The sequence below is a fragment of the Hibiscus syriacus genome, unplaced genomic scaffold (genome assembly GCF_006381635.1).
Source record: "Hibiscus syriacus cultivar Baekdansim isolate YM2019G1 unplaced genomic scaffold, ASM638163v2 tig00112857_pilon, whole genome shotgun sequence".
Lineage (NCBI taxonomy): Eukaryota > Viridiplantae > Streptophyta > Magnoliopsida > Malvales > Malvaceae > Hibiscus > Hibiscus syriacus.
In genome coordinates this window covers 1359692-1374215 of record NW_024063412.1, presented here as the reverse complement: position 1 = coordinate 1374215, position 14524 = coordinate 1359692, and the positions used below count along the sequence as shown (strand labels likewise).

The 14524-nt window shown below is 35.4% G+C and overlaps 2 pseudogenes; both read left to right on the top strand.

Moving 5' to 3' along the window:
• The first annotated feature begins 6443 nt into the window (after positions 1-6443).
• Positions 6444-11080, top strand: LOC120184102 (annotated as a pseudogene).
• Positions 11081-13782: 2702 nt separating this feature from the next.
• LOC120184192 lies at positions 13783-14397 on the top strand (annotated as a pseudogene).
• The last annotated feature ends 127 nt before the right edge of the window (positions 14398-14524 follow it).

Here is a 14524-nt window from a genome sequence, read left to right as displayed (position 1 = left end):
AATGGAATTCAATGAGTGATGCTGAAAAGGAACCTTACATCACACAATCAAGGAATGATAGTAAATAATACAAAGAACGGAGGAAAGCACATGAAAATAAGGTATTCATTAAACTTGTAAATACATTGATACAAAATATATAAGAACTATAACATTATATATTGTTAAAAAATGTAGGAAGTGTCGATAAGATGCATCATTAAAAGGGTGAATTCATTAATTAAACACCTTAAGGAGAAGGGTCAGTTGAATGTGCTGAGAGAAATAGGTTTTGGATCGTTGGTAGGAGTAAGGGATCGACCTATTCGGAGGGAATTGTGTCGATCCTTGATGGCGCAATTTGATGTCAGACAATGTATTGCTAAGTATGGTGATTTTTCATTTCCTCTCGGGATCCCATGTGCTGCAGCCGTATTGGGGGTAGAAAATGAAGGCAAAAGTGTTGTAGAAGTCTGTAAGAGTAAGGACTGGAAAGCACTTGCCTCCAAATATGGTTTGAAGTAGAAGGTGACATATGCTGAAATTGAAGAGGAAATAAAAAGTGGATCTTACGTTGGGGATGAGCTGAAGGCCAGAGTTCTATTATACATTGTCGGTATCTTTCTTTGTCCAACAGGTAATACGTCAACGAACAAGGAACATATGAAGCTCATTTGCGATGAAGGCTTGAAGGGTGAATTCAATTGGGCTGAATATATCCATTCGAGATTGATTGAATCAATAATCACCTTTAAAAAGGGCAGCCAGAGATACCTCAAAGGGTGCATAGCAATCTTAGAGGTAAATGAGTTGAAGAACTTTTTTTGTGTTTTTATATAAAAATATAAATTTTATTATAAATGCAGGTTGCACTGTTCGATTTTTGGTCGGGCTGTAAGGCAGTGCCGACTTATGAAAGAACCGGAGTGGCACACATCTGTGCATGGAGGAAGGAAGAGGTGGTTAGAGTGATGGTGAAGTTGAAGTTGGATAGAGCGAAGAAGCAAGAAAGGGTAATAAATGTAATTAAATAATATTAAGAATATAATCAATGTCTTAATATTGTAATTTAATTTTGAAGGTTATTGGCAAGGATGTAGAGGAGGCAGTGGAGGCAGAGGAGAAGAAATGAGAGATGGTTGTATTGGGGGATGACAGTGAGTGGGACGACGGTGAGGGAAAACATAGTAACTTCGACATTTTGATGTCTGAATTGGCTGATATCAAAAAAATCCAATTTGATATCATGCAAAGACAATCAAGAGTCGAAGAGAAACTTGATAGAGTCGAAGAGAAACTTGAGAGAGTCGAAGATACACTTGAGAGGCATAAGGGGGTAGTGGAAGGAAAAATAGATAGAGTGGTGAAAGAAGTAGAGGTGTTGAGGGGTGAAGTGGTGAAAGAAGTTGGGGTGTTAAGGGGTGATATTAAGATGGTGACGGGTGAAAAATTTGAGGGAGTGGTGAAGGAGGTTGTGGAATTGAGGAGTGAACTTACGGGGGTGAAGGGGGTGGTTGATAAATACTTGGATGAAGGAGATCAATTGAAGGGTGAGATAAAAGAGATGAAGAGCTATGTAGAAAAAAAATACGATGAACTGAAAAAATATGAAGAAGAAAAGAGGGAGGAGGAAGAAGAAGAGATGGAAGAAATGAGGAGGAAGGAAGTCGATGTTATTTATACACCGGAGAGTGTTATAGCAGCAGATTTGGATTCGGAATGTCCTGCACCCCAGAAGAAGAAGCAGAAGGTAAGTTGAATAAAAGAAAACTTAATTTGATTTTTATTATGTTGTTGTGACAAAAATTCGTATGCAAAATTGTAGGTTGAAAAAGCGGATATTCCAAGCGGAATTGATGACATCGAAGCTGCAATTTGTGATTATTTATGGAATAGTGAGTTAGAATCGGAGTAAGTGAAATATATTGGTTTGTAAGTTATATTTAAATATTTCATGACAACATATTAATCCTAATGATTCATACAGATATTCTGTAATCTCAATGGGAAATCAATTCGCTAGTGTATACGACGTTGCAACGTTGAAGCCTACGGAATGGGTTGGCAGTGTGGTAAGTAGAAAGTAGAAAATGTTAAAACTTATTGAATATGTTCTGATTGTGTAATTAATTTTGTTAGGTTATTGATTTGCTCGCATGGACAGTATGCTACGATTCTCAGAAGTCACTCCGGAGGATTGGCTACCTTCCATACCACTTAGTGGTGAGTTAAATTAATAAATGGAGATAAGTAGTGTTATAGATGGTAAATTAATAATGTTTGTTGCGTAATTGCAGCAGCAGGCGTTGGATGCCAACAGCAAAGAAAGTGTTGAGAGTATTGCTACCTTCTGGGGTCCCATACTGAATAACTATGTGAAATTCACCGACTGTGAGAAGGTAAGACACCATACCAATTGCAAATGATGTTTTCGGATATAGAATGTTGAATTTTGTCAAATTGGGTGTGAAATTTGTTACAAATCATGATCACAATAAACTATCATAATTCACATTGGTATCTGTTGGTGTTGGATATGGTAGATCGTGTTGCAACAATATATGATAGTATGTTTACAACTGAAGCAACTAAACAGAGAGTGAAGGATGCTAAGAGATTGGTATGTATGTATGTATGAAAGGACATTATGTAAATTATAATGCATAATTTTTTTGGATCATAACTTCTTCTATTTTAATGCAGATTAAAATATTAGATTTTTATAATAAGAAACGCATTTGGGTTGAATCCTGTGGATCTCTAGGAAAGTATCCCTTGAAAAATTTCAAATTTGTGGAGCATAAGAAGAATAAGCAATTGAATGGGTATGAGATGTTATCACAAATAGAAAGCTTAATTTATGTAGTATTCATCATAATTGACATGTGTGGTTTTCAAATTTTGTAACAGACATGATTGCGGCATGTATGTGATGATGTGGATGAAATCGATCGGTTCTACAGGGGCAACTGGTGATTTTGTAAGTGGAAAGAAAAATTCGTTTGTGGTAAAATTGTTAAAAGTCGTAGATTGAATGTTGTAGTTTACAATACTTAACGTTCTAACAATTTGAATATAGGCTGTTGGAGAGTGGGATCGATCGCGAATATTAAACGATCTCGTAAGCCACAATCAAAATCAACGAAGAATGGAGATAACAAAAGCTGCCATGATACATAAGAATAACAAAAGGATGCAATGATGTAAATGTAGGGTTAATTTTGTATAAGATTTATAATTTTGTATGTGAATATAATTATGAATGAGATGAGAAAAGTTAGCAGTATGTTGTTGTACATGTTTCTTATACACATTAAGGGTCATGTTGATACTTTAAAGTAAAAGGCAAATTTACAATATGGCAAACAGGGTGCAACCATAAAGTGTCGTTCCATATATAAAAAGTGTCGATCCCAAAAACATCGAAACCAAAAAGTATAATGTAATAGGTAATTTTTCAATCTAATCGGTGCAAGTATACCGGTTTTATGAGAGAATAGGTCTAAATAATGTATCGACACTTTTGTAGTTTGTGTCGATATTTCTGGTCCAGAATGAATGGCAAACAGGGTGCAACCATAAAGTGTCGATCCATATATAAAAAGTGTCGATCCCATAAGCATCGAAAACCAAAAGAATAATGTAATATGTAATTTTTCAATCTAACCGGTACAAGTATACCGATTTTATGAGAGAATAGGTCTTAATAATGTGCCGACACTTTTGTAGTTTGTGTCGATATTTTTGGTCCAGAATGAATGGAAAACAGGGTGCAACCATAAAGTGTCGATCCATATATAAAAAGTGTCGATCCCATAAACATCGAAAACCAAAAATATAATGTAATAAGTAATTTTTCAATCTAACCGGTACAAGTATACCGGTTTTATGAGAGAATAGGTCTTAATAATGTGTCGACACTTTTGTAGTTTGTGTCGATATTTTTGGTCCAGAATGAATGGCAAACAGGGTGCAACCATAAAGTGTCGATCCCATAAACATCGAAAACCAAAAGTATAATGTAATAGGTAATTTTTCAATCTAACCGGTACAAGTATACCGGTTTTATGAGAGAATAGGTCTTAATAATGTGTCGACACTATTTAATGTTTTGTCGATACTAATTTAAATATCAAGTGTTTTTCCATCGTTCACTATATATAGTACTCTAAATCGAAAAACCCTAAACATAAAGGCAAGCAGGCAGAAGATAACTCTTCCTCTCCGAAGAATACTAGCGTTATCATAACAGTGACGATCAGATATTCAGGTAAATTTATCGATATTTTATGAGTTTGATTGATTTCTATATTGGAATTTTTTTCCTGAATGTGTTTGTGTTCCATTGTAATAGCATCCAACCAAAATGGCTCCAAAACGTCAGCGTCAGAAGCGCAGTCTTTCTCAAAGCTCTTCTTAACCCAGTTCTTCTCAACCACAACCTCCTTCTGTAACAAACGATTCTTCTGAGGAAATCAGGTCCTTCGAAACTCTGAACTTTAGATCCGATATGGAGAAACAAAGATGGTAGACGAGTTTTAAAGTAAGGAAGATTCGTCCCGAACGTGTCATTGACCTGGGTTTCTTGTTTGATGATAAATATTCATTTAGTTTTAAATCCACATTTACATCTTGGGGTTGGCTTGAATTCCTTGGTGTAGAACCAAGATATTATCCCAACCTAGTTAGAGTCTTCTACAACAATGCTTCCTTACAGCACGAGCCTAATAAGACTAATATAATAGGAATTAATACACACGTCATGAGGAAGGATATATATATATATATATATATATATATATATATATATATATATCTCCTGAAACTATTGCGGAGGGTTTACGTATAGCGAATAAAGGGGATTCAGATGAAAATGGTGTAGATTGGTCTACAATTAAACGGGTTGCTAGAAATAGCCCAATTCACCTCGATGTAGAGTCGAGAGTGTTTCACAAAATGCTCACATGGTATATCCGGCCTAGTTGGGGAAAACATTCAACGCTTCGAGATTATTGGTGGATAGCAAAGTATAAATCCAAATCCAAAACGGCTCCAAACATTGCAAAACTCATATTTAATACAATTGTATATATAGTCACAAATGGAGCAACAATTTCAACTACACTACCATATGGATGTGTCATCACCCATCTGTTGAAGAAGAAGGAAGTTGATTTTTCGCATGACGCCCCTGTTCGATTAACCCGCAAGATTGACATGGTATTTATTAAAAAAGCGGGATATGATTTTGTTGAAAAACTCGGTTGGAAGCGTGTCAAGGAGGTCGGATTAGATCAAGAGAGGGAGGAAATGGACCCCGTTGACCATGAAGAAGAGCAACCAAGTGGAGACGCAATGATGGAAGAAGCTCCAGTTGCAGAGGATGTCACAATTAAGACCGTGATGGAATACATGGTCAATTTTCGGGAGCATATTGATTCCCTTGTGAGTGGAATGCGATCCGATATTTCATCATTGCAACATGAAGTCTCCATGTTGCGTGACGAATTACGTCAACGACATCAAACGAGTTAGGTAATTCATTATTTATGTTTCTAAACATTTACACGTTCTGAACTGTATTTTATTTTCTTTTAACAGATGTGGACAACCGAGTGGTCAATGAAGATGAAGCTGACGATGAAGATGACGATGAAGATGACGATGAAGATGATGACGACGATGATGATGATGATGATGATGATGATCCAAACAAGTATATCGTGTCTGCAACGTCGCCTTCAAGAAAACTTTTAATTTTTGATCTCAATGGTGTCCTTGCCTACATCCCAAGACTGCCTGCAGGTTTTAATTCTATTCTTTTGTATCCATTATTTTAACATATAAGCGTAGAACTTTAATCTCATTTTCTTCATGTTGTAGATGTTATTGTACTTTATAATATTTCCGGTTAAATAATATAACATAACCGGTCTAAATTTTAACCGGTCACTTGTTTAACCGGTCACGCCGTATATTAGCCGTTTTTTAGGCGCCGCACCGCAGAACTACCCAATATGAATGTTTGATCAACCGATTAATTATTACTTATATAACAGGGTAAATTATAAATTTAGTGTCTAAATGATCGATTTTAGTATTTAACCTTTTAATTTTTTTAAATTATATCTAAAACTTAATTTTTGTTTTGTATTAATATCCCGTTTAAAATTTAACGTTCAATTTTGAAAAAAAGTTAAAAATTTTAGTACTAAAACTAAAATATTTAGGTATTAAACACATAATTTACCCCTTTCTTTCTTTTTCGTTTTCCATAAGATGATGTTCTTATAGGTTTCTCAGGATTCAACGATTTGGTTAAAGCTTGGTAGCTTTCAGAGCACGACAATGATCTTTGATACTGTTTTGAGTATATATATTACTATAACAAAAAGAATGAATGATTGTTAGCAGATTCAAACTCCGATTCCCCAGCAACCTTTTCGAAAGGAAAAATAAAAGCCATGGTTTCTATTTCCCACCTTTCACCGTTTGTATTACTTTTAGTTTCTTTCACGTTCTTCCACTACTCTCTGGCCATTTTTCTAGCTCAATCAGCTTACACGGTACCCGCACTTCCGGCTGAAATCTAAGCTCAAGCTTGCCGGCTCGAACAGTCAGCCGAGCTTTTCGGCGGCGTCAACGCCGCCTGTGGTCATGACTTGGATAGAAGCCATTGTTGTCCAGTGTTAGCTGCTTCGCTTTATGCTGCTTGTAAGACCTAAGTATTGCAAAACAAACAAATTAGCACTGACAAGCACAATAAAACGAAATGAACAAGATCAAACCTTAGAAGCGAATTCGTTTTGACCGGTATAATCACAAAAACAGACAATCGTCTGTCAAGGTTAACACAATAGTCCTTATTTTGTACACCCGAAATAAGAAGTTGAAACTCAATTGATTACTCTTTTTAAGGCCGTAAGATATGAAAAGGATATGAAGATAAATGAATTTAATTTACTAACAAAGACTTCAAAAGAGAAAAATAATAAAGGAAATTTGAAAGCTTAAAAAGCTTTAGAGATGATCGACAAGCAATAGAGAAGTATTTGATAAATGAGTGAGTGAAAATGTGAAACAAAAGCCTCCAATTTATAATCTTATGTTGACTAAGCACCGAAAGGTGCATATAATAAATGCACCGAAAAAATGAGCTGTTTTTGTTGATTTTTGGACAATGGCTAAATAATAATTTAGTCATTAAACTTTAAGGTATTTACAAATTAGTCCTTAGGTTTCAACTATAAATACCCTAGCTCATTTAGCTTCAAAACCATCCCAAAGCATTCTAGCTTTCTTCCAATACTAGAGAGAATTTAGAGAGTTTCTTGAGAGTTGTTTTCTCCTTTTTATCAAGAGAGAATTATCATTGTTTTCTCCTTGGTCGATCGAGAGAAGTTGTAATTCCTATTTTCTCATAGTGAAATTCTTCTACCGTTGTCCGTGGTTTTTACCCTATATTATTTAGGGGTTTTCCACGTAAAATTTGTGTATCTTTTATCTTCAATTTTTATTTTCTCAAATTATCAGTTGCGATTTTACTCTATCCGATAGCCGTCTTCCGCAACATCTTCATACAAGGGCAAAAAAGAAAGAAAATGACAAAAAAAAAGTCCTAATATTTTCTATCTTAAATCACAACAACCTTTGAAGTTTGAAAAAGTAAAATTTTGTTTGTTGAAGATATTTGCATTATTCACAATCCCCACAAATGAAAATAAGTAGAGTTATCCTAAAAAATTGAAAAAAAGAAAAGAGAAATGCGAAATTATCCGCTTAAGTATTAGTGAACGTATCTAGAACTAATACATAGTGAAACGAGCAATTATTCTCTTTAACAAGTGAGCGAATCTGGAACTTAGTAAGATAAGAGTAAACTACGCTATTATTTTCTTCGTCAATTGAGTTTCACGATAGCCATTATATATGGGGATTGTAACACTCCAAAATTTTTGTTAGTAACTAAAATGTAAATTTTGAAAGTTTTAGTGGCCAAGTTATAAAGTTTGGAAAAGTTTATAGACTAAAAGGGTAGTTTTTAAAAGTTTAAGGGACCAAATTTGTAATTTTTAATTTCACAAGGTTTCAAACCCAATTGAACCCAATGACCACAAATCTTCAACACTCCCATTAATTGCATGATTCCATGAACCATTTTCACAAGTGCCACCATCGTTTACTTGAATTAAATTGTCCTCGACATGAAACACTTCTATCCACGCTGCTAATGCCGTTCGAACTGTTATGACATTAGTTCAATTTATCTAGCTCGAATAAAATTATGTTATAACACCTAGAGTAGTCATCTACAAAAGTTATATAGTAAAATTTACCTCTTTTGTTTTCTGTGTTTTTAAAATCTGCTAGATCAATATAAATTAACACTAAGAGTATAATTTTCCTTTCAGTAATCGGTTTAAATATTGGTCTAGTATGTTTAACCTCAACACAAATTTCACATTTACTAGTGTTGTAGTTATCTAGAGTAGGCAATAATTTTATTTTCTCAAGTATTTTAAGAGAATTCGTATTCACATGTCCTAAACTAGCATGTCATAAATCAATAGATTCAACAATATAAGAAGAAGTAGAAGATTTATTATTATCATTATTCATGGTCTCAACAACAAATAGGCCCTACTAAGATAGCATTTTCCCAAAAAATTACCCTTATGAGTAAGCACAAGCTTATCAGATTCAAACACAAGTTTAATTAATGCCTTATTCAAGAGTCTACCAAAAGTAAGTTTAAGTAAGATCTTTCATTTACCAAGTACTTAATGGTGGAATTTCCCATGTAAATTTGTTCACCTCATCTTCAAAATCAATGAACATTTCTCTATTGGCACAAAAATTTTCGGAAGTGCCAATGTCCACTATCCCCTCGGCATGACTTTCCGCTAAGTTAACTTCTGAAATCACAACAAAAATCACCTCATATGGATCTTCCACCAAACTTGCTTATGGTTTGTTTTCATTTTAGTTTTGATTCCTATGGCAATCAGAGCGATGAAAGCACTGATATGCTTTATGTCTTTGCTTGCCACATACGTAGTAATTCACCAACTTGTTGGGTTTCTTCTTCGCTCCTAATTTCTTGAAGTTGGTTGAATTCTTAGGATGAGAGTTATCATTTTTCTTAGGATTGACAGAGTTTCTAAACATGTTATTTATGGGACCAGAAGATTCCACCAAATTAACCTTAAAAGAAAAATCACTTTTAGAAATGAAATCCTTATCTTTGAGGCGGTTAGCCTCTTCAATATTCATGTGACAAATTATCTCCTCCAATAAAATATCTCGTTGTTTATGCTTTAAGAGGTTACGATAGTCGGATCATGATTTAGGTAATTTCTCTATTAGTACATTGCCTTGAAGGATTTCACACATCTTCATTTCTTCGATAAGGATATATGAGACTAACTTCTTATAAGTGTGAACGTGTTCCATGATTGGCTTGTCGTCAGTCAACTAAAATTTTATCTACTCACCAACGACATACTTCTTGATTCTTGCATCATCGGCACAATATTTCTTTACCAAGGTCTCCCAAATTGACTTGGCTATTTCATCATTGATGAACAAATCCAAAAGTTTATTGGCCATATGACTGAGCATATGGCCTCAAACCAATTTGTTGTCTCTTTGAAATTTGGTTAGAGCGTCTTCCTCTGGTATGTTGGAAGTGTCAGCTACATCCGGGGAAGGAATTGTAGTTCTAGCAATTGTAGGTGGGTTGAACAACTCGTAGTTCAACTTCTAGTTGTTCAAAGAATATGATCATTTTCTGGGACCAACGACGGTAATTAGTTTCGTTTATGGGTTCGAGTTTGGACATATCGATAATGTACTTGTTGGAAGTGAAAGGCATGTTAAACATATATAAAAAATCGCTTCTAAATTGTAATACCTAGGTACTGCAAAACAAACAAATTAGCACTGACAAGTACAATAAAACAAAACGAACAAGATGAAAGTGTTACTGTGCCGTGGTAGTCAACTGCCTTAGAAGCGAATTCACCCCGACCGGTGTAATCGCAAAAACAGACGATCACAAATATTCCATGTTTCGTACACTCGAAATAGGAAGTTGAAACTCAATTGATTGCTTTTTTTTTAAGCCAGATGATACGAAAAGGATCGGAAGATAAATTCAATCGGAAGATAAATGAATTTAATTTACTAACAAAGGCTTCAAAAGAGAAAAAATAATAAAGGAAATTTCAAAGCTTTAAGAATTCTAGAGATAATCAACGGGCAATAGATAAGTATTTGATAAATGAGTGAGTGAAAATGTGAAACAAAAGCCTCCGATTTATAGTCTTCATACAAGGGCAAAAAAGAAAGAAAATGACAAAAAGATCCCGATATTTTCCTTCTTAAATCACGCCCGTTTCTTCAACAAGTCACAACCACCTTTGAAGTTTGAAAAAGTAAAATTTTGTTTGTTGAAGATATTTGCATTATTCACACTGCTCACACCATGTACGCTTTGGAAGTTTAGGCTCATGCTCTGGCGCAACCGGAGTTGCCCATGGTGCCAGACAATTCCCAGAAATGATTGAACTCGTCGCAGAATGCGTTGGTAAGCAAGCGGTTCAAGATTCCTCAGCCGAACGTGAGTTGCGATGCTATTTTATGTTTATGTGGGATAAGACTCCACCAGCTTAGTTCCTAGAGTTGTCCAGCAACTCGACGCCAACAACTGCGGTGAAGGATTTGGAGAGGGATTGCAGGAACTCTTCTTATGCTGGGTGTACGAAATGCCTTGGCGCTCTCCAAACGGTGAAGTAATTAATGAGAATTGTTCCCTTTTTCTGGGCTTCCATTACTGCATTCTGTAATTTTACAGCTCAAAGGAGGATACAGCAAGAACAGAAGCAGGAGGTGCGACAACAGAGCCATCAAGATGTTCAACCGAGATTGCCAGCTGATGTGGCCAACTTGGCTCCTCGCACGCAACAAAACGGCGGACATACCCGTTGTTTCAGCCGTGCTCCGTGCAATATTGTACAGTGCGCACCCTCACGAGTGGAGTTGCAGCCCAGATCAAATCAAGATTCAAGAGAACTTGCCGTTAGTCGTCGATGCTCTCTAGCTCGAGAATGGCAAATCGTAAGCACCGACACCGGGATGGGTCGATTTTTTCCATATAACACTGTTTTGATTGGGCTTAATGTTAAAACTTGGACTCGTCCTAATGGTAACTTCAAACTAGTTAGCCATAGTGAATGGGCTTATACTTGAATACTTTATACCACACATAGATCAAACTTAAGGCAAAATTGGCCCATTACTCCACCCAGATTTTTATTTTGGTATCTACGACAAATGTTACAGTACAGGGTAAATTCGTCTCGTCGACGTGATAAGTTTATCCAAATAATATTGTTAAATGGATCAAGGTAAGTGAGACTCATTGGGTCTAACATTTTAATATATTTTCAAAAACTCATCACGTCGACGTAACAAGTCCCATTAAAAAATGAAATTATTTTTTAACTTAAATTAATTTTTAAAAAAATAAAAGAACTCATCACGCCGACATGATGAGTTCAAAGTGAATTTAAAATTAACTAACTTATAGTTGTTGGGCAACGAGCAGATTTTTAAATTTTAAAACTATAAAAGTTATAACTTGCTATCTCGACGTGACGAGTATCGTCTAATTTCATTTAAATAACTAATTTTTAAAATAATTTATTACAAACTAATTTCTTACAAATTAATAATAATTTTTTTAAACTAATGCAATCACTAAAAATAAAATAAGATTTTTACTTATATTTCCTTAATTATTGACGATGTCGAGTAGTAGTCGAATAATAATGGTGTGGGGCTCATCGATTTCATCGTGGTCGTTCGCCTTGATCATCTTCATCTTCGTTTGCTTCTTCTTCAATAGGAGTTGTACTGAACATCACTCTATTTTGATTTCCATCTTCAAAATACGGTGATGGAATATTTAAGGTATTTGACGCCATCATTATCTTCATTGACTCGAATTATCCACCAAAATATGTATGTTGTTGACCATATAGAATATGATCTCATTCACCCACAGGTTACATCGAAAATGGCTGAGCACCTTGCATTACATCCCATAAACCTCCAACCTAATTCGGTCAACTCTCCATTAAAGCATATTATGGAGGATAAAAACCATAATTGAATTGAGATGTAAAATATTCTAACCAGAAGAAGAAGAAGAAGATACCGATGATGATGATTTTCGAACCTTTGCGTATTTGACCTTCATTTCTTCCCATTCGACCCTATCTCCGAGAGTTGTTAAATATGATTTCTCGTTTGCATCATAATTTCGAAGGTATGGAGATACGTTGAAATCAAGATCAACAGTTGTAATCTCGAAACACATAGGCACAAATAGATGATGCTTATTCCATTGTTGAATGTATACAACATGTTTCCTCGACCAATTCTCTTTCTGCTTCCTACGTGTATCAATTCTATGGAGATCGACCATCTTAAATATTTGCATATAAATTGGTTGATGGGACGTAAATTGACACTACACTCTATTTGTGGCTTATATCTTAACAATTGCAAAATGATGCAAAGGTGTTAACAATTGGTAGATCTCCGGCTCACAATACGAAATCCAACAAAACTGTAAACATTAATTAAATTATAAAAATTAGTATAAATTATAAATAAACAAAAAAATAAATAATTTACGAAAATAATATTTGTCACATGTCTACCGACAATATCGATCCTTGACAACATTGTCTCGATAATTTTATGTTGTCATCTAAACAATATAATAAATAAAAATTATTCAATAAGGATACAAAATAAATTTAAAAATCTAGAAAAAATAAAATTAAAAATTACCTTCTAGCAGTGAAAACTCAACCAGGGCTGATGTAATTGGCGTCAAAAACAAGAACCGATACCACGCCTAGGACTATAGCAAGACTATAACCATCTGCATCGGCTTTTTGACTCCCTTTCAACAATTGTAATCTTGCAAAGTTCCAAGTATAAAAATGTCAAAATCGTTGAGCCACAACTAGTGTTACGACAGTCAGTGAAATTATTCAATATCGAAAGATACTGACCTTGTGCCAAATTCTTAGATTTATTTGATAACAATATCCCTCCACTTGAAATTTGTACTCCAACCAAGTTCATCGGTACCCCTATCCCGTCTACGACATCTAGTGGTGCCCTCTTTCCCAAATCTTGGTCAACAATATCAAAAAGGTTATAAGTGTTATACCTCACCAATGTCGCACCATTTATCGAGACATTGAGTGTGTAAGCAACATATTTCAAGGTAATCGTCACTTCACTACTCAAAAAATGAAAAGTATGTGTTTCGGGCCTCCTACGTTCAATCAATGTTAAAACCAATGCTGGGTTCACCTTAAAAGCACGAAAAAATATGGTTGGATACAATCCGGGTTGTTTTAGATATATAATAATTCACTCATATGAATTTTTAAGTGTCATTCCTCGCTAAAGAATTCCTCGTTCTTCTTTCTACAATATCAATTTCGATCAATTAATCAAATTCTCAAAACAACAAAATTAATAATTTGTACTATTAAAAATATAAGAAAATTTTTTACCGGAGCAAGATCAACTGAAGAAATATGGATAGCATCAAGGCATAATATTTCATCTCGGGTAGACATTTTAACAGGAATTCTTCAAAAACAATTCTCAAGAGTATTTTCTTCTTAACAAAACACAATAAAAACTATAAACCCCAAATCCCTATTTATAACTCTAAACCCACAACTATAAACGGAATTTGAGATTATTCACACCATGTACGCTTTGGAAGTTTAGGCTCATGCTCTGGCGCAACCGGAGTTGCCCATGGTGCCAGACAATTCCCAGAAATGATTGAACTCGTCGCAGAATGCGTTGGTAAGCAAGCGGTTCAAGATTCCTCAGCCGAACGTGAGTTGCGATGCTATTTTATGTTTATGTGGGATAAGACTCCACCAGCTTAGTTCCTAGAGTTGTCCAGCAACTCGACGCCAACAACTGCGGTGAAGGATTTGGAGAGGGATTGCAGGAACTCTTCTTATGCTGGGTGTACGAAATGCCTTGGCGCTCTCCAAACGGTGAAGTAATTAATGAGAATTGTTCCCTTTTTCTGGGCTTCCATTACTGCATTCTGTAATTTTACAGCTCAAAGGAGGATACAGCAAGAACAGAAGCAGGAGGTGCGACAACAGAGCCATCAAGATGTTCAACCGAGATTGCCAGCTGATGAGGCCAACTTGGCTCCTCGCACGCAACAAAACGGCGGACATACCCGTTGTTTAAGCCGTGCTCCGTGCAATATTGTACAGTGCGCACCCTCACGAGTGGAGTTGCAGCCCAGATCAAATCAAGATTCAAGAGAACTTGCCGTTAGTCGTCGATGCTCTCTAGCTCGAGAATGGCAAATCGTAAGCACCGACACCGGGATGGGTCGATTTTTTCCATATATCACTGTTTTGATTGGGCTTAATGTTAAAACTTGGACTCGTCCTAATGGTAACTTCAAACTAGTTAGCCA